The sequence below is a fragment of the Choloepus didactylus genome, chromosome 2 (assembly GCF_015220235.1).
Source record: "Choloepus didactylus isolate mChoDid1 chromosome 2, mChoDid1.pri, whole genome shotgun sequence".
Lineage (NCBI taxonomy): Eukaryota > Metazoa > Chordata > Mammalia > Pilosa > Megalonychidae > Choloepus > Choloepus didactylus.
Genome location: NC_051308.1, coordinates 96920279 through 96942424, shown reverse-complemented (window position 1 = coordinate 96942424; position 22146 = coordinate 96920279). Strand labels below are relative to the sequence as shown.

The 22146-nt window shown below is 40.4% G+C and overlaps 2 non-coding genes across 2 annotated transcripts; one reads left to right on the top strand and one right to left on the bottom strand.

The window, feature by feature from the left end:
- The first annotated feature begins 3599 nt into the window (after nt 1-3599).
- On the top strand, nt 3600-3671 carry TRNAP-CGG. Its single transcript has one exon. It is a non-coding gene; the product is annotated as a tRNA-Pro (tRNA).
- A 670-nt stretch (nt 3672-4341) lies between these two features.
- On the bottom strand, nt 4342-4413 carry TRNAP-AGG. Its single transcript has one exon. It is a non-coding gene; the product is annotated as a tRNA-Pro (tRNA).
- Nucleotides 4414-22146: the final 17733 nt, after the last annotated feature.

Genomic DNA, 22146 nt, shown 5'->3' with positions numbered 1-22146 from the left:
GCTGGTCAGCTGAAGAAGCAAAGGTCCTCTATCTGTCTCGTTTAAAAAGTCTTCAATTTACTGGATTAAATTCAGCTGACTGCATTCTCTCATTGGGGAAGACACGCTCTTCGTTGAACTCATCAGTCACAGCTACAGCTAATTGACTGATGATTTATAGACCAGACTGTTGGTTTATTAACCTGCCACAAACATCTTCCCAGCAACAGTTAGGCCAGTGCTTGCTTGGCCAGACAGCTGGCACCATCACCTGGCCATGTTGACACATGAACCTAACCATCATACTCTGATTTGATGGGACCCTCTCTTTATGCCCCACCCCCCCCCAAACTTTTTATTTTGAAATAATTTCAAACTTACAGGACAGTTGCAAAAATAATTTTTTTAAAAACCATACAGAGAATACCAAAATATTCCCCCAATCACCCAAAACCCAGATCCACCAATTTTATCATTTTGCCACATTTGCTATATCATTCTATCTATCCATCCATCTATATCTTTCTATCTATCTGTCTTTTATCTATCATCTATCTATCATCTTTTCTAAACATATTACAGTAGATTGTATATATCATGATCCCAAACACATAATTCTTCCATGCACATTTCCTAAGAACAAGGCTATATTCACTGATGCAACCACTCCAAGTATAGTTATCAAGTCCAAGAAATTTAATATTGATATAAAGCTTACAGTTTCGATTCCAATTTTTCAATGTTTTAATAATGTCCTTTTTAAATGCAATTTTATTGAGATATATTTACATACCAGATAATCATCCAAAATATGTAATCAGTGGTTCACAATAGCACCATATACTTGTGAATTCATCATCATAATCAATTTTTGAAACTTTCCATTACTTCAAAAAAATAAAAATAAAAAAATACACAAAACATCCCATACCCCTATTCCCCCCATTATTCATTTATTTTTTGTCTTTATTTTCTTACTCATCTGTCTGTATACCAGAGAGTATCAGTCACAAGGTTTTCACAATTGCACAGTCACACTGTAAAAGCTATATATTTATACAATCATCTCCAAGAATCAAGGCTACTGGATTACAGTTCAACAGTTTTAGGTATTTCCTTATAGCTATTCTAATACACTAAAAACTAAAAAAAAAAAAGGACATCTGTATAATGCATAAAAATAACCTCCAGAATGATCTCTTGACTGTATTTGAAATCTCTCAGCCATTGAAACTTTATTTTGTTTCATTTCTCTTCCCCCTTTTGGTCCAGGAAGGTTTTCTCAATCCCACAGTGTCCCCAGGACCAGGCTCATCCCCAGGAGTCATGTCATGTCCCATGTACGGGGGCGGGTGGGGTGAGTCAGTTTACCTGCAGAGTCAGCTTAGAGAGAGAGGGGCCTCATCTGAGCAACAAAAGAGCTTCTCTGGGGGAATAATGTCCTTTTGAGCCTCTTCTCCTCCAATATTAGATCCAGTCTAGGATCATGTATTGCATTTAATTGTCTTTGTCCCTTTATTTGCTCTTTTTTTTTTAACTGTAGAAATATAGATACAACATAAACTTTCCAGTATCAACCGTTCCCAAGCATACCATTATGTGAGATTCATCACCTTCACAATGTTGCACTACCCTCACTACCATTCATTACTGGAACCTATTATGCATTAACTCCCTATTCCTACTCCGCCCTGCCCCTGGTAGCCTGCACTCCACTTTCTGTCTCCGTGAGTTTGCATATTCTAGGTATTTCAAATAAGTGGATCATATACTCTCTGTCCTTTTGTGTCTGACTTATTTCAATCAACATGAGGTCTTCAAGGTTCATCCATGTAGTGGCATGTATCAGATTTCAGTAAGGCTGGGAAATATTCCATTGTGTGTACACACATTTTGTTTATCCATCCATCTGCTGATGGACACTTGGGTTGTTTCCAGCTTTTGGCTAGGGTGAATAATGCTGTTATAAACATTGGTGTACAATGTCTGTTCGAGTCCCTGTCTTAAAGCTTTTAATTTTGATGACATTTAATTTAATTTATCTAGTTTTTCTTTTGTTGCTTGTGCTTTGGGTATAAATTCCTGAAGATATTTCCCTATGTTTTCTTCTAAGACTTTTATAGTTTTAGCTCTTTTATTTAGGTCATTGATCCCTTGTTAATTTCCGTATATGGTATGAGGAAGGCGTCCACATTCATTCTTTGGTGTGAGGATATCCAGCTTTCCCAGCACCGGACTTGAGTGGACTTGGCTGCCTTGTCAAAAATCAATTGGTCGTGGGCGTGAAGGTTAATTCTTGAACTCTCAATTCTATTCCATTAGTCTGTATGTCTGTCCCTGTGTTTTTACAAGTTTTAAAATTTGTTTCAGTTTAGGATAAATTATTTGGCCCCCTGATCTAGAAGATGAAGGAAGTAGCAGTCTTTTACAATCTCCCTCCTCCCTTTTCCTGTGATGGGCAAAACAGTGGTCTCCCAAAGGTGTCTATATTCTAATTCCTAGAATTGGTGAATATGACTTTACATGGCAAAAAGAACTTTGCAGATTTGATTTAGTTTCATTTAAACTTCTTATTTAAAAAAAAATCTTTTGTTTTTGAGGATGGGTGCAAATCCGTGCAGAGGGGTCCACAGCACCAGGTCGTAGGTCTCCAACTGACCACTGACTTCTCCCCTTCTCCCAGCTACGAAGGCACCAAATCCCCCACTCAGTCCCGTTCATCCACCCACCCCGGCTCCCCTTGGTCCCACCTGCCAAAAGTCTGGAATTTTCCATATCCGTGCTATCACTTTCTAGCTGTGTGACCTTAAGCTAGGTGCTTAACATCTCTGGGCCTCAATTTCTTCATCTGCAAAATGGGGAAAATAGCAGAACTTAAGTGATGGATATCAAATGAGTTCGATACAAAGAGTGTACATCCCATAATGAAGGCTCGAACAAAGTTAGCTGTTACTATTGTCGCCTTTGAGTTTTCTTCTTCCTGTCACTCCTTTCCTACCCAGGATAAAGTCTCTTCCTTTTCCTCTCCTGCTCTTCCTCCTTTACTTCACAGACACACACGCCGATTGAGCTAAGTCTGGCACAGGCGCAGGGGATGGGGACATGGAACACACGGCAGAAGTCTGACTGCACTAACCGAGGTCTGAGCCGAGAGCGGCGGGAGCGGCCAGGAGGGAGCCAAAACTCGCCGCTGGGAGCTGCTGGACATCCTGCACTTGGCAGTCAGACGCGTCCTGAGGGGCCCCTGCGTGGCGCCCTCCTCACGCCGGTCTCCCGACGCTCGGCCCAGCTTTCCCGCCGCTACCGGGGATGTAATGGGCGGGGAGCGATTCCCGCCTCCAGGAAGGCGGCTTTTGGGATCCGGTGGAAGCGTCTACAAGGCCGAGGCGCGGAGCCCGGGCGCTGGGGTGATATGATCGGCCCAGTTCGACAAAATGTGCGTCCTTCCCGGCTTATCCTCCGAACTCCTCCGCATGGCGAGGAGGGCTCAGGACCACAGATTGGGGACTGACAGTCACAGATTGTAAAAGAAGGGTCACAGAAGAAAGACAACGAGGAAGCAAGGCGAGGGAGGCGTGGTGAGGCTGAAGGAAGGCTCTGTGAGCGCTTTAGCCGAGAGCGGCTCGTTGGTCTAGGGGTATGATTCTCGCTTCGGGTGCGAGAGGTCCCGGGTTCAAATCCCGGACGAGCCCAGGCTCTACTTTTCCATCCTCTGTCTACATGAAATCATTTTTTTCTTTTCACACACTACGTTTAGACACTTAAATGAAACTATTCTGGTCCTGTTACGTGTTGATCCTCTTAATTTTGTAAAGCAAGGGACCGGGTGAGATTAATGCATGCAATATATGCTTACTGTACGTAGGAGGCATTAAAATTGCTTTGTTACATTTAAGACACACGCGCTTGAAAAATACAGACGACTCTTGCGGAATGCTAGACGCCCGTCTGATGCCTCCAGACGTGAGTAAGGGGCGTCATCGATTAATGCGTCCCCAGGTTCCGGAATAAACATTTCAGAGAAAAGGGGGCGGACCTTCCTCCTCCTGCAGACGCCTCCAGCACCGTTGTGCAGACGGAAGTGCACTAACGTGTATATGTTTAAACCACGTCTAACACACACGCCCATTCTAGGAATTGACGTGGTGACAGCATTTTTATAGTTCTACATTGTTAGCAAATTTTTTACATTTTCACGTTACATCTGTTAATGATATTTGAATATAAAGTGTGCTCTAAGTTAGAAAAGGTTCACATTTTCTGTTTAGCTCTTTTGTATTTATTACATCGTTGACCTAATTAAAAAACACAAACCAAAAAACAATTCGCTTTTGAATTTTTAATGTTTGTAGTAGGAAAACAGGGCTCGTCCGGGATTTGAACCCGGGACCTCTCGCACCCTAAGCGAGAATCATACCCCTAGACCAACGAGCCACTCTAGTTATGCGTTTCGTAAGGTAATAGAAGAATACTGTACTATTCAGTCCCCACACCCACAAGCGCTTTATGTATACTGTTTTTTATACCCTCTGAGTGTTTTTTGCGTTCTACAAATAAAATTTTCTACTTCCTTCTCTTTTGCACTTTGAAAAGCAGTGATACATAAGAAAGCAATGGTGTTAGTAATCACTAGGATAATATTTACCTCTTATTTCGAAAGCCGTAATGCTATTTCCATTCATGACTAGTAAATTCTAATGAATGTGTGATTATGTCCCTGTGGCAGATTCCAGATTCTCTCCCTTACTGAGCTATGAGTGTTGCATCGTTCAGCCCTCACACTTTTCTGCAAAGGTAAAATTGTGTTTCTTGCTGATATTTTTTAATCCTAATGTTCAAAGTTACACCCTTCCAGCCTTGCAAATTCGTTTCGATAAATCCCAAACTCGTAAGCTTCCCAGAGAAAGACAATTGTAACACCAGCAATGAACAATCCAAAAAAAAAAAGTCAAGGAAACAATTCTATCGACAATAGCAACTAAAATAATAAAATACCTAGTAACAAATTTAACCAGGGATGTAAGGGACTTGTACACAGAAAACTACAAAACATTGTTGAAATTAAAGACCTGAATAAATGGAAAGACATGCCATGTTCATGGATTGGAAGACTTGATATTGAGATGTCAATACTAAACAAAGCAATTTATAGATTCAGCACTCCCAATCAAAATTCCAACAGCCTTCTTTGCAAAAATGGAAAAGCCAATCTTCAAATTCATATGGAAGGGCAAAGGAATGCAAGAGCCAAAACCATCTTGAAAAGGAAGAACAAAGTTTGAGGACTCACGCTTTCTGATTTCAAAACTTATTACAAAAACAGTAATTAAAATGGCAAAAACAGTAATTAAAAAGCCCTCATTCTTGGGGCTTGCCTTTATGAAGTCTGTTACTGCAAAGGAGAGGCTAAGCCTACTTAAAATTATGCCTTAGAGTCACCCCCTGAGAACATCTTTCATTGCTCAGATGTGGCCTCTAGCTCTAAGCCAACATTGCAGGTAAATTCATTGCCCTCTCCCCTATGTGGGACATGACTCCCAGAGGTTTAAATCTCTATGGCAAAGTGGGACATGAGTCCTGGGGATGAGCTTGGACCTGGCATCATGGCATTGAGAAAGCCTTCTTGGATCAAAAGGGGGAAGGGAAACGAAACAAAATTAAGTTTCAGTGGCTGAGAGACCTCAAATAGAGTCGAGAGGTCATTCTGGGGGTTAATCTTATGCATTATATAGATATTCCTTTTCAGTTTTTAGTGTATTGGAATAGCTAGAAGGAAATACTTGAAACTGTTGAACTGCAACCCATAGCCTTTATTTTTGAAGACGATTGCTTAACTATATAACTTACATTGCATGACCATGTTATTGTGAAAAACTTCTGGCTCCCAATCCCTTTATATATATATGGACAGATGAATAGAAAAATGAGGACAAAGAGTAAGTGAATAATAGGGAGGGATGGGGGTATGGTATGTTTTGGGTGTTCTTTTTTACTTTAACTTTTCTTGTGTGTGGTAATGAAAATGTTCAAAAATTGAATGCACAACTATATAATTGTACTGTGAACAATTGATTGTACACTGTGGATGATTGTATGGTATGTGAATATATCTCAATAAAATTGAACTTAAAAAAAAGAGCATAGTACTGGCAAAAAGACAGACATATAGACCAATGGAATTGAGAGTTAAGAAATAAACACTCACATGTGATTTTTGACAAGGGTTCCAGTCCAAAGACTGGAGAAAGAACAATCTTTCTAACAAACATTGCTGGGAAAACTGGATATTCTTGTGCAAAAGAATGAAAGTGGGGGGCAAGATGGCAGACTGGTGAGCTGTAAGTTTTAGTTACTCCTCCAGGAAAGTAGGTAAAAAGCCAGGAACTGCGTGGACTGGACACCACAGAGCAATCTGTCTTTGGGCATACTTCATACAACACTCATGAAAATGCCGAACTGCTGAGATCAGCGAAATCTGTAAGTTTTTGCGGCCAGGGGACCCGCGCCCCTCCCTGCCAGGCTCAGTCCCGTGGGAGGAGGGGCTGCCAGCTCCGGGAAGGAGAAGGGAGAACTGCAGTGGTAGCCCTTCTCGGAAACTCATTCTACTGATTCAAACTCCAACCATAGATAGACTAAGACCAGACACCAGAGAATCTGAGAGCTGCCAGCCCAGCAGAGAGGAGACAGGCATAGAAAAAAAAAAAAATAACACGAAAAACTCCAAAATAAAAGCAGAGGATTTTTGGAGTTCTGGTGAACACAGAAAGGGGAAGGGCAGAGCTCAGGCCTTGAGGCGCATATGCAAATCCCGAAGAAAAGCTGATCTCTCTGCCCTGTGGACCTTTCCTTAATGGCCCTGGTTGCTTTGTCTATTAGCATTTCAATAACCCATTAGATCCCTGAGGAGGGCCCTTTTTTTTTTTTTTTTTTTTTTTTTTTTTAATCCTTTTTTCTTTTTCTAAAACAATTACTCTAAGAAGCCCAATACAGAAAGCTTCAAAGAATTGCAATTTGGGCACGTCAAGTCAAGAGCAGAACTAAGAGAGCTCTGAGACAAAAGGCAATAATCCAGTGGCTGAGAAAATTCACTAAACACCACAACTTCCCAAGAAAAGGGGGGTGTCCGCTCACAGCCACCATCCTGGTGGACAGGAAACACTCCTGCCCATCGCCAGCCCCATAGCCCAGAACTGCCCCAGACAACCCAGTGTGACGGAAGTGCTTCAAATAACAGGCACACACCACAAAACTGGGTGTGGACATTAGCCTTCCCTGCAACCTCAGCTGATTGTCCCAGAGCTGGGAAGGTGGAGCAGTGTGAATTAACAAAGCCCCATTCAGCCATCATTTGAGCAGACTGGGAGCCTCCCTACACAGCCCAGCAGCCCAGAACTGCCCTGGGGGGACGGCACTCACCTGTGACATAGCACAGTCATCCCTCAACAGAGGACCCGGGGTGCACGGCCTGGAAGTGGGGCCCACTTGCAAGTCTCAGGAGCCATACGCCAATACCAAAGACTTGTGGGTCAGTGGCAGAGACAAACTGTGGCAGGACTCAACTGAAGGATTAGACTATTGCAGCAGCTTTAAAACTCTAGGATCATCAGGGAGATTTGATTGTTAGGGCCACCCCCCCTCCCCGACTGCCCAGAAACACGCCCCACATACAGGGCAGGCAACACCAACTACACATGCAAGCTTGGTACACCAATTGGGCCCCACAAGACTCACTCCCTCACTCACCAAAAAAAAGGCTAAGCAGGGGAGAACTGACTTGTGGAGAACAGGTGGCTCGTGGATGCCACCTGCTGGTTAGTTAGAGAAAGTGTACTCCACGAAGCTGTAGATCTGATAAATTAGTGATAAGGACTTCAATAGGTCTACAAACCCTAAAAGAACCCTATCAAGTTCAGCAAATGCCACGAGACCAAAAACAACAGAAAATTATAAAGCATATGAAAAAACCAGACGATATGGATAACCCAAGCCCAAGCACCCAAATCAAAAGACCAGAAGAGACACAGCACCTAGAGCAGCTACTCAAAGAACTAAAGATGAACAATGAGACCATAGTACGGGATATGAAGGAAATCAAGAAGACTCTAGAAGAGCATAAAGAAGACATTGCAAGACTAAATAAAAAAATGGATGATCTTATGGAAATTAAAGAAACTGTTGACCAAATTAAAAAGATTCTGGACACTCATAGTACAAGACTAGAGGAAGTTGAACAACGAATCAGTGACCTGGAAGATGACAGAATGGAAAATGAAAGCATAAAAGAAAGAATGGGGAAAAAAATTGAAAAAATCGAAATGGACCTCAGGGATATGATAGATAATATGAAACGTCCAAATATAAGACTCATTGGTGTCCCAGAAGGGGAAGAAAAGGGTAAAGGTCTAGGAAGAGTATTCAAAGAAATTGTTGGGGAAAACTTCCCAAATCTTCTAAACAACATAAATACACAAATCATAAATGCTCAGCGAACTCCAAATAGAATAAATCCAAATAAACCCACTCCGAGACATATACTGATCACACTGTCAAACACAGAAGAGAAGGAGCAAGTTCTGAAAGCAGCAAGAGAAAAGCAATTCACCACATACAAAGGAAACAGCATAAGACTAAGTAGTGACTACTCAGAAGCCACCATGGAGGCAAGAAGGCAGTGGCACGATATATTTAAAATTCTGAGTGAGAAAAATTTCCAGCCAAGAATACTTTATCCAGCAAAGCTCTCCTTCAAATTTGAGGGAGAGCTTAAATTTTTCACAGACAAACAAATGCTGAGAGAATTTGCTAACAAGAGACCTGCCCTACTGGAGATACTAAAGGGAGCCCTACAGACAGAGAAACAAAGACAGGACAGAGAGACTTGGAGAAAGGTTCAGTACTAAAGAGATTCGGTATGGGTACAATAAAGGATATTAATAGAGAGAGGGAAAAATATGGCAAACATAAACCAAAGGACAAGATGGCCGATTCAAGAAATGCCTTCACGGTTTTAACGTTGAATGTAAATGGATTAAACTCCCCAATTAAAAGATATAGATTCACAGAATGGATCAAAAAAAATGAACCATCAATATGTTGCATACAAGAGACTCATCTTAGACACAGGGACACAAAGAAACTGAAAGTGAAAGGATGGAAAAAAATATTTCATGCAAGCCACAGCCAAAAGAAAGCAGGTGTAGCAATATTAATCTCAGATAAAATAGACTTCAAATGCAGGGATGTTTTGAGAGACAAAGAAGGCCACTACATACTAATAAAAGGGGCAATTCAGCAAGAAGAAATAACAATCGTAAATGTCTATGCACCCAATCAAGGTGCCACAAAATACATGAGAGAAACACTGGAAAAACTAAAGGAAGCAATTGATGTTTCTACAATAATTGTGGGAGACTTCAACACATCACTCTCTCCTATAGATAGATCAACCAGACAGAAGACCAATAAGGAAATTGAAAACCTAAAAAATGTGATAAATGAATTAGATTTAACAGACATATACAGGACATTACATCCCAAATCACCAGGATACACATACTTTTCTAGTGCTCATGGAACTTTCTCCAGAATAGATCATATGCTGGGACATAAAACAAGCCTCAATAAATTTAAAAAGATTGAAATTATTCAAAGCACATTCTCTGACCACAATGGAATACAATTAGAAGTCAATAACCATCAGAGACTTAGAAAATTCACAAATACCTGGAGGTTAAACAACACACTCCTAAACAATCAGTGGGTTAAAGAAGAAATAGTAAGAGAAATTGCTAAATATATAGAGACGAATGAAAATGAGAACACAACATACCAAAACCTATGGGATGCAGCAAAAGCAGTGCTAAGGGGGAAATTTATAGCACTAAACGCATATATTAAAAAGGAAGAAAGAGCCAAAATCAAAGAACTAATGGATCAACTGAAGAAGCTAGAAAATGAACAGCAAACCAATCCTAAACCAAGTACAAGAAAAGAAATAACAAGGATTAAAGCAGAAATAAATGACATAGAGAACAAAAAAACAATAGAGAGGATAAATATCACCAAAAGTTGGTTCTTTGAGAAGATCAACAAGATTGACAAGCCCCTAGCTAGACTGACAAAATCAAAAAGAGAGAAGACCCATATAAACAAAATAATGAATGAAAAAGGTGACATAACTGCAGATCCTGAAGAAATTAAAAAAATTATAAGAGGATATTATGAACAACTGTATGGCAACAAACTGGATAATGTAGAAGAAATGGACAATTTCCTGGAAACATATGAACAACCTAGACTGACCAGAGAAGAAATAGAAGACCTCAACCAACCCATCACAAGCAAAGAGATCCAATCAGTCATCAAAAATCTTCCCACAAATAAATGCCCAGGGCCAGATGGCTTCACAGGGGAATTCTACCAAACTTTCCAGAAAGAACTGACACCAATCTTACTTAAACTCTTTCAAAACATTGAAAAAAATGGAACACTACCTAACTCATTTTATGAAGCTAACATCAATCTAATACCAAAACCAGGCAAAGATGCTACAAAAAAGGAAAACTACCAGCCAATCTCCCTAATGAATATAGATGCAAAAATCCTCAACAAAATACTTGCAAATCGAATCCAAAGACACATTAAAAAAATCATACACCATGACCAAGTGGGGTTCATTCCAGGCATGCAAGGATGGTTCAACATAAGAAAAACAATCAATGTATTACAACACATTAACAAGTCAAAAGGGAAAAATCAATTGATCATCTCAATAGATGCTGAAAAAGCATTTGACAAAATCCAACATCCCTTTTTGATAAAAACACTTCAAAAGGTAGGAATTGAAGGAAACTTCCTCAACATGATAAAGAGCATATATGAAAAACCCACAGCCAGCATAGTACTCAATGGTGAGAGACTGAAAGCCTTCCCTCTAAGATCAGGAACAAGACAAGGATGCCCGCTATCACCACTGTTATTCAACATTGTGCTGGAAGTGCTAGCCAGGGCAATCCGGCAAGACAAAGAAATAAAAGGCATCCAAATTGGAAAAGAAGAAGTAAAACTGTCATTGTTTGCAGATGATATGATCTTATATCTGGAAAACCCTGAGAAATCGACGATACAGCTACTAGAGCTAATAAACAAATTTAGCAAAGTAGCGGGATACAAGATTAATGCACATAAGTCAGTAATGTTTCTATATGCTAGAAATGAACAAACTGAAGAGACACTCAAGAAAAAGATACCATTTTCAATAGCAACTAAAAAAATCAAGTACCTAGGAATAAACTTAACCAAAGATGTAAAAGACCTATACAAAGAAAACTACATAACTCTACTAAAAGAAATAGAAGGGGACCTTAAAAGATGGAAAAATATTCCATGTTCATGGATAGGAAGGCTAAATGTCATTAAGATGTCAATTCTACCCAAACTCATCTACAGATTCAATGCAATCCCAATCAAAATTCCAACAACCTACTTTGCAGACTTGGAAAAGCTAGTTATCAAATTTATTTGGAAAGGGAAGATGCCTCGAATTGCTAAAGACACTCTAAAAAAGAAAAACCAAGTGGGAGGACTTACACTCCCTGACTTTGAAGCTTATTATAAAGCCACAGTTGCCAAAACAGCATGGTACTGGCACAAAGATAGACATATAGATCAATGGAATCGAATTGAGAATTCAGAGATAGACCCTCAGATCTATGGCCGACTGATCTTTGATAAGGCCCCCAAAGTCACCGAACTGAGCCATAATGGTCTTTTCAACAAATGGGGCTGGGAGAGTTGGATATCCATATCCAAAAGAATGAAAGAGGACCCCTACCTCACCCCCTACACAAAAATTAACTCAAAATGGACCAAAGATCTCAATATAAAAGAAAGTACCATAAAACTCCTAGAAGATAATGTAGGAAAACATCTTCAAGACCTTGTATTAGGCGGCCACTTCCTAGACTTTACACCCAAAGCACAAGCAACAAAAGAGAAAATAGATAAATGGGAACTCCTCAAGCTTAGAAGTTTCTGCACCTCAAAGGAATTTCTCAAAAAGGTAAAGAGGCAGCCAACTCAATGGGAAAAAATTTTTGGAAACCATGTATCTGACAAAAGACTGATATCTTGCATATATAAAGAAATCCTACAACTCAATGACAATAGTACAGACAGCCCAATTATAAAATGGGCAAAAGATATGAAAAGACAGTTCTCTGAAGAGGAAATACAAATGGCCAAGAAACACATGAAAAAATGTTCAGCTTCACTAGCTATTAGAGAGATGCAAATTAAGACCACAATGAGATACCATCTAACACCGGTTAGAATGGCTGCCATTAAACAAACAGGAAACTACAAATGCTGGAGGGGATGTGGAGAAATTGGAACTCTTATTCACTGTTGGTGGGACTGTATAATGGTTCAGCCACTCTGGAAGTCAGTCTGGCAGTTCCTTAGAAAACTAGATATAGAGCTACCATTCGATCCAGCGATTGCACTTCTCGGTATATACCCGGAAGATCGGAAAGCAGTGACACGAACAGATATCTGCACGCCAATGTTCATAGCAGCATTATTCACAATTGCCAAGAGATGGAAACAACCCAAATGTCCTTCAACAGATGAGTGGATAAATAAAATGTGGTATATACACACGATGGAATACTACGCGGCAGTAAGAAGGAACGATCTGGTGAAACATATGACAACATGGATGAACCTTGAAGACATAATGCTGAGCGAAATAAGCCAGGCACAAAAAGAGAAATATTATATGCTACCACTAATGTGAACTTTGAAAAATGTAAAACAAATGGTTTATAATGTAGAATGTAGGGGAACTAGCAGTAGAGAGCAATTAAGGAAGGAGGAACAATAATCCAAGAAGAACAGATAAGCTAACGTTCTGGGGATGCCCAGAAATGACTATGGTCTGTTAATTTCTGATGGATATAGTAGGAACAAGTTCACAGAAATGTTGCTATATTATGTAACTTTCTTGGGGTAAAGTAGGAACATGTTGGAAGTTAAGCAGTTATCTTAGGTTAGTTGTCTTTTTCTTACCCCCTTGTTATGGTCTCTTTGAAATGTTGTTTTATTGTATGTTTGTTTTCTTTTTAACTTTTTTTTTCATACAGTTGATTTAAAAAAGAAGGGAAAGTTAAAAAAAAAAAAAAAAAAGAAATACAAGGAAAAAAAAAAAAAAGATGTAATGCCCACTTGAGGAGCCTGTGGAGAATGCAGGGGTATTCGCCTACCCCACCTCCATGGTTGCTAACATGACCACAGACATAGGGGACTGGTGGTTTGATGGGTTGAGCCCTCTACCATAAGTTTTACCCTTGGGAAGATGGTTGCTGCAAAGGAGAGGCTAGGCCTCCCTATGGTTGTGCCTAAGAGCCTCCTCCCGAATGCCTCTTTGTTGCTCAGATGTGGCCCTCTCTCTCTGGCTAAGCCAACTTGAAAGGTGAAATCACTGCCCTCCCCCCTACGTGGGATCAGACACCCAGGGGAGTGAATCTCCCTGGCAACGTGGAATATGACTCCCGGGGAGGAATGTAGACCCGGCATCGTGGGACGGAGAACATCTTCTTGACCAAAAGGGGGATGTGAAAGGAAATGAGATAAGGTTCAGTGGCAGAGAGATTCCAAAACGAGCCGAGAGATCACTCTGGTGGGCACTCTTACGCACACTTTAGACAACCCTTTTTAGGTTCTAAAGAACTGGGGTAGCTGGTGGTGGATACCTGAAACTATCAAACTACAACCCAGAACCCATGAATCTCGAAGACAGTTGTATAAAAATGTAGCTTATGAGGGGTGACAATGGGATTGGGAAAGCCATAAGGACCAAACTCCACTTTGTCTAGTTTATGGATGGATGTGTAGAAAAGTAGGGGAAGGAAACAAACAGACAAAGGTACCCAGTGTTCTTTTTTACTTCAATTGCTCTTTTTCACTCTAATTATTATTCTTGTTATTTTTGTGTGTGTGCTAATGAAGGTGTCAGGGATTGATTTAGGTGATGAATGTACAACTATGTAATGGTACTGTAAACAATCGAAAGTACAATTTGTTTTGTATGACTGCGTGGTATGTGACTATATCTCAATAAAATGATGATTAAAAAAAAAAAAAGAACCATGCTAAAAAAAAAAAAATGCAATGTTTGATACAGAAAAAAAAAAAAAAAAAAAAAAATAATGAAAGTGGACCCTTACCTCACACCATATATAAAAATTAACTCAAAATGGATCAAAGATCTGAAATGGATCAAAGAGCTAAAAGTATAAAACTCTTAGGAGATAACATAGGAAAATATCTTCAGGACCTTGTATTAGGTAATAGATTCTTAGACTTTACATCAAACAGATGAGCAATAAAAGAAAAAAAATAGATAAATTTGGACCTCATGAAAGTTAAGAACTTTTGTACATCAAAGGACATAATCAGTAAAGTGAAAAGACAACCAAAGAATGAGAGAAAATGTGTGGAAACCATATATCTGATAAGGGTTTAATATTCAAAATATATAAAGAACTCCTACAATTCAACAAGGAAAAGACAAACAACCCAGCTTTTAAAATGGGCCAAAGACTTGAACAGTCATTTCTCCAAAGAAGATATACATGTGGTCAATTAGCACATGAAAAGATACTCAACATTATTAGCAATTAGGGAAATGCAAATCAAAACCACAATGAGATACCACTTTATAACCACTAGGATGACTATATTTTTTAAATGGGGGGTGGGGGAGAGGGAAACAAATGTTGGCAAGGAAGCAGAGAAATAGGAATCCTCATGCATTGTTGGTGGGAATGTAAAATGGTGCAGCTATTCTGGAAAAAAGGTTGGTAGTTCCTCCGGAAGTTAAGTATAAAATTACTGTATGAGCCAGCAATCCCACTTCTGAGTATATAACCTAAGGAATTGAAAGCAGGGACTCAAACAGATACCTGTACACCAATGTTCATAGCAGCATTATTCACGAAGTCAAAAGATGAAAGCAACCCAACTGTCCAAGAATGCATGAATAGATAAACAAATGTACACACACATAAGGGAATATTATTCAGCTATAAAAAGAAATGAAGTTCTGATATATGCTCAACATGGATGAACATTGAAGACTTTATTTTGAATGAAATAAGGCAGACACAAAAGTACAAATATTCATCTTTCCACCTATACGAAATAACTAGATATGCAAATTTATAGATGCAGAATGGGTTACCAGGGGTGGAGGAAGGGGACAATGGGGAATTAATTTTTAATGAGTACAGAGTTTCTGCTTGGTGTGATGAAAAATTTTAGGTAATAGTTGGTGGTGATGGTAGCATCACATTGTGAATGTAATTAACACCACTGAATTATATACTTGAAAATGGTTTAAATGGGAAATTTTATGTTGTTTATATGTTGCCACAGCAAAAAATTTTAAGAAAAACAAACATCTAATTGTGTGTAATATATAATTGGGTTGCAGTCTTGTCTCCTTTAATTGCAATTTCTTAGAGGCCAAGACACCAACACCAACACTGAATTCTACTGTATAATTGGCAACCAATTGTATAATTGCTGTCCATTTGTTCCATCCTCATTAATTAGATAAAGAAACCATAGCTTCTTTACTATGTTTTAAATTCTTAAATACTTAACATTGAGGCTTATGCTAACAAAGCCGGTACCCAAAGAATAATTGCTAAATGACTGCAATTTGTTCCAAATTACTTAGCAATAAAAATTTTGGTACTTGGACAATCAGTAATTGTGAGTTGTCCCTCTAGCAAATATCCGAACAGTTAAGAAACAACTTGAGTAGATAGGGAGTCTCCTAAACAAACCCATGTATTTTTAAAATTTCATTTCATGCTATGTCATTCATTCATTCATTCATTCGTTTGTTTGATTGCTCATTCATTTAACAAACATTTAGCAACCACTATGTGCCAGACATTGAATTGTCAACTTTCTTCCTATGATTTGACACAAATTATAGTTTTGATGCTAACATTCTGTCCTCGTCCTTCTCTGTTTTATTTGAAACTGCCCTAAGTTGAGTCTTCTGTTCTTCTTAGTGCTCAAGGCAGGGAGTATATAGCCTTTAAAATGTTAATGAGTTCTAAATACCAGGATAGCTTATTCATCAAAACTTAACTGGGAAAAAATTGTGCCCTGGACACTTAAGAAATTTATACTTTTTCCTAGAATGACAAAGTTACAAAATGCAAGTTATTAGGTAAGATAATGTAACAAGTTATTAAAAGGCCTCCAAGCTGTCCTTCCAACTTAAACTTATTGTAGTTACTATCAGCTTAGGTTTCTTCCTTCCTCCTACTTCTCTCTAGTGATTGAAAAAGATTTCGTCTTTTACTCTACAGGCTGCACCAGTGTATCACATATGCGTCAAAACAATGGTGCGGGAAGACTGGCATTAGCAATATCCCTTTCTGAGTGGGAGGAATGTCTGTGACCCCTCTCCAGGGCACATTCTTCCTGGAATTAGGTCCTTGTGAAACAGAGTGATCCATCGATGTTTGCCGGGCAAAGGGAGACAGGGAATCCTGAGGGATATTTTATTCTGGCCATGGTAAGTGAAGAAGCCTAGCGAGAGGTTCTACAACACTTAACCCCTTCCTCCTAAGGACCCCACTGCTCCTGTTCCCCCGATTTGGTGTCTCTGTACCCAAGAACTGTAACTGCCAGATTTTCAAAATTCTCTAGCAAAGATGAAACCCTTCTGAACTGAGATATCCTTTCTGTAGAAATGCTAATAGAACTGATTTTGCTTCAGGCAATTTTTCTCAGGGTGGCTTGGATTCATCTCTGACTCTATATGATTTTCATTCATTAACAGTCAAATTCTCAGTGTACCTGGAACATTTTGCTATCACCACGCACAAAACAGAAGTTCAAATTTCCCTCTGGCAACTGATCTTAAAGACAACGAGGAAGGGAATGCCAGGGAGAGTACAAGAGATAAAAGAGGATTCTATCATAATCACAAAGACCTGGTTGAAATTGTGGTGCCTGTCACTCTCTTCCTACTTGTCCCACTACTTCCAGCTCTAGAAAATTCTGCCCATATATAATTTCCAGCACTAGCTGCTCCAATCTCTATTAAGAAAAGACATAAAGCTCTGAGCTTTTCCGAAGGCAAAACCCTCCTTATTAGTGCATTTACTGGGCACTGCACGGAGCAGGCAGCTGGGGAGAAAGTTACCAAAGGAAATCTATGAGGCCAGTGGGACAGGCCCCTGCACATGAGACTTGTTTTTATATTTGTAATAATAATTGGCCAAAATTACTTGTCAGACTGCATGTACATAATTTATGATAAAAGCATTAGCTATTTTTACCAAAGGACTCAGGAACTTTTCTTCTCACAAGACGTAATACTTGCCTTTGAGATTATAATCTAGTCCCAGAATTAGTTCCATCTTTATGCCCTGCCATCTGTCTGCTGACATACTTCCTAGCACCTATTTTCTGGTTGCAGACTAGGTTTCCTCTATTCTCTTCTTTGGGCAATTCTGTTCATACTCTCTTTGGGCCTATCTGACTTTTCCTTATTATTAACTCTGGGAGGAAAATTTTCTCCAAGGGGCCCATTCCTATGGGAAACAGCAACACACTGAAAAGGACCTGTTGGACCTGCCTGAAAGTATTCAGTAGACTCTGATTGTATTGTTTTGACTGCTTGAGCTGGAAAGAGGAGTTTCCAAGAGGGAGAAGGAGGTATCTGAAGAAGAGGAGGTTTAGCTGAGCCAGATCCTTAGGCTAACAACTGTGATTGCACATCCAAGAGCTTTTTTTTTCTATTTATTACCTCTATAGAAGGATCAGAAACCACAGCTCAAGGCTATGGCTAAAACAACTTTCCATGATTTTCTTTTAACTTTGTAACATCTCTAGGTTTATCAATTCAATAAACACTCATTCATTCATTCACTCATTCAACAAATACTCATTGAGCAGCACTGTGTACAATGTGCTAAATCTGTGAACAAAAGAGGGAAAAAACAAACTCTGCCTTTGTGGAGCTTACATTCTAGTGGGGGGAGACAGGCAGTAAACAATAAACGTAATGAAGAAGTAAATGCCACAGGGAGGGTTTGTGATTGAATGGGTTGGTCAGGGCAGGTCTCATTGAGAAGGTAACATTTGAGCAAAGGCTTGAATGGGATGAGGGCATGAGTTATGTGGCTATCCTGATGAAGAGCCATCCACACGAGTGTTCCAGAGACAGCATGGCTTAGGGGAGGGAGCAAAAGTGAGAGTAATAGGAGACAAGCATCAGCTATGTGTCAGGCTCTGCCTTAGGTGCTGGGAAAACAAAGAACTGTATGTGAAGTCCCTGGGGTCCCACAGGGAGGACATCTTATAATGGGAAACAGAAAAGTAAGCAGATAATTGCAAGAAAGTGTTGTTATAATAATAGGTAACATTTACTGAAGACTTACCATGTGCCAGGCATTTAGCGTGACACCTAATACGTTACTATCTCATTCATGCTTACAAAGACTCTGAAAAATGGGTCCTGTTATTAAACGTCAGGATGCTTGGACAGAAATCTGTATGGGTGCAGATGTGAACAAGGAAAAGGGTGGTCAATTTCACACAGGGCAATATAAGGAGATATTAGAGATTGCAGGAAAACTTGCTGAGATCTATGCTCTGAAAGATAAAGAGATGAATCGGTGGTGTCCAGCCACGGTGTAGAGGGAGGCCTTGGGCCTGAGGAAGCAGTGTGAACAAAGCCAGGCAAGTGTGATGAGGCATGAGGCATGGCATATTAGGGGAACTGAAGGCAGGTTTGGATTGTCTTACTGGAGTGTAGGACACAGGGAACAAGGCAGGAGCCCAGCAAAAGCAGTCAGCAGGGTGTGCACACCATGCCCAGGGGGCTGGACTTCATACTGCAGGTGCTAAGGAGCCAATGAAAGGTTTCAAAAGGGAGCACACAGGAAATTCATTCCACCAGCTTTTAGGTGTTTGTGAAAGTTGTATAAACATCTGAGCTCTTCCAGATATTTGAGTTCTGAGAGTCTAAACTCTGGATGTCTAAAATCCTGGGAAACACCTCATGTTCAAGGTGTACTTCTGTGCTCTCTCTGCTCTGCTTTCTCTGCCTTCAGTGGTTGACACAGGCTAAGTGGGACTGGAGGAGAAGCAACTGGCTGAGGCTTGGAACCAGGGAAGAAAGGAAAGCTAGTACAGTGGGCTCAGGAGCAGCCAGGCCTGGAGAGCAGCCAGGAGTTCCAGGGAAGTGCTCTGACAGACATGCTCTCTGATCCTTCCTAGAAACAACGTCTCAGAAAGCAAATTTTCCTCTACATTGCATACTTGATGAAAAGGATGATCTGTTCACTTGAGACTAATTGTTTGATATTCTTTATTGTGGAACCATGTTGCCTCTACTGCAGGCTCAGCTTTTACATTAGACCTTTCATTGTTTCCCTGGGCTCTGGACCTAGATCTCCACCACCTCTTGGGTAACTATCTGGTGTACTTTGGCACTTCAAGTCATGTCCAAGGCCTTGCTCATTAGCTTCCCTCACAAACCAGTTTCTCTCCCTGGATTTTTAGTCTTGGTTAACTGGTAACATTTTCCACTCAGGCTAGAAGCTGGAGGTCACGTCTATCCTTCTCGACTCCTCTCTTGATTACCCTTCCATCCAATTTTTATCCAATAATAATTCTTTTCTCAATTCTCCCTTAAATCCTTGCCTTCCTCTCTACCCCCACCGCCAATACCTTATTCTGTGACTTCTTTACTCTCGCCTTGCCTGTTGGAGTGGCTATGTTTTTAAAACACAGATCTGAACTTGTCACTCCCCTTTCAACATTCCCACTGCCTACAGAATAATAACTCTAGGATTTTCAAAATCTAACCACAGCCTACTTTTCTAGCATCCTCTCCTCCCACTCTTTACTCTCACATTTGTGAAATTCCAAACCATATAGTTTTTACCCATTATGTCTTGAAACTGGCATGTGTTTTCCTGTTTCTGTGTCTGCTTTTCCTGTTTGCGTTTGATTTTCCTGTTTCTCTCTGGTGAATGTTTATACATCCTTTAAAACTCACCTCAAATATTACATCCTCTGTGAATTCCTTCCAGACACTTCATTGGCCAGTGGTTCTCAGAAGGGTGAGGTATGGGTGTGTACATGTGCACTGAGGCATATCACAATCAGCAGAGGTTTTTTTTTTTTTTTTTAAACTGAAATTTTATTTAGTTACATTCACACACTATATAATCTATCCAAAGTATACAATCAGTGGTTCACAGTGTCATCATATAGTCGTGTATTCATCACCATATTCAATTTTAGAATTTTTCATTACTCTCAGTTCCAGTTTGCTGATGCTGCCATTACGCAAAATACCAGAAATGGATTGGCATTTATAAAGGTGGTTTATTTGATTACAAAGTTACAGTCTTAGGTCATAAAGTGTCCACGGTAAGTGATCAACAATAGAGTACCTTCGCTGAAGGATGGCCAATGGAGTCTGGAAAACCACTGTTAGCTGAGAAGCCACATGGCTGGCATCTGCTGATTCCGGGCTGTGTTCCAGCTCCTGTTTCAGCTCCTGTGCATTCTTCAAAATGTTGCTCTTGGGGCGTTCTGTCCTCTCTTAGCTTCTCTAAAGCAAAATCTGGGCTAGCATAAGTCTGCTTTCAATGGCCACCTTCAAAATGTCTCTCTCAGTTGCTCTCCAAGATGTCACTCACAGCTGCTCTGCTTCTGGGCCTGTGTGGCTCTTTTTAAAGTACTCCAGTGATCCAATAAAGACACACCCTGAATGGGTGGGACAACACCTCCATAGAAATGATCCAATGAAAGGTCTCGCCCACAGTTGATTGAGTCACATCTCCATGGAAACACTGAACCAATAGGTTCCAACCTAATCAACACCAATATGTTTGCCCCCACAAGACTGCATCAAAGATAATGGTGTTTTGGGGGACATAATACATCCAAACTGGCACATTCTACTCTCTGGACCCAATATGACATGATCTTTCCATATACAAAATACATTTATCCCATCACAATATCACAGAAACTTAAATCATTTCAGTAACAATAGGTAAGTACAAGATCTCATCAAAATCAGTTACAGGTGTGGTGTGTCCTAAGGCAAAATTTCCCTCTAGCTGTGGACCTGTAGAACTTAGAACAAGTTATCTGCTGCCAATATACAAAGGAGGGACAGTCATAGGATAAACATTCCCATTGCCGTAAGGAGAAACTGAAAGGAAAACAGGGTTAACAAGAGCAAAACAATTCCTAAAACTTGCAGGGCAAACTCCACTTAGATTTCAAAATCTGAGAGTCATTTCTCAAATGATGTTTCATCCTTGGGGCTTCAGAGAGTAGGACTCCAACCCTCTCTAAGGGCCTTTGCTGCAGCCCTTTTCTCTCCAAATGCTGGGGTGAGTACTCCAACATATCCACACATTGGGGAGACCATTTTCTTCTGGGCTCCACTCTCCTCAAACATCAGGGTACCACCCAGACTCTGCCTCTCTAGGACAAAAGCTCTCCCTTCTCCGAACAATGGGGTGGTGGCCAGGATCTCCCCAATCCCCGGGCAATGTGCTCCACCCTCTTTTGTGGTCTGGGGTGGCAGCACTCTTCCTGAGCATCGAGGTGGAATGCCTGCCCTTGACCTCTGGGGCAAGCTCACCCTTTCCACATGCGTGGGCCACTCCATTCTCCTTGCCCAAGACCTCTTGACTCCAGGCCTAAATCTCAATGGCTCTGTCTTTGAAAACATTTTTTCATTAGTTTGTTCCTCTGTCCCCTCCAGTCCAGATTGGCAATGGCTCCGGCTATACAGTTCTCTCAAATGTCTGGTTGGCTTGGCATGAAGCACACAGGGGTCAAAGCCATCAGACAATAGGACTTTCCACAAATCCTTTCTCTGTAACTTCATCTCCAACACTGGCTTGTACTGAAATGGTGGTCGGGTTCCATGTGTGGTTAAATCCTCATGTGGGGCTATAGCTTCTGGGGTCTCACTTTCTGGAAGCCCAGAATTTTCTAAGCTGTCGGTTTCTGGTTTCTTTGTACCCAAGAGTTCATTTCTCAGCTTATCTCTGTCCTTTTGCATTTTACTATAAGTTGCAAGGAGAAGCCATGCTGCATTTG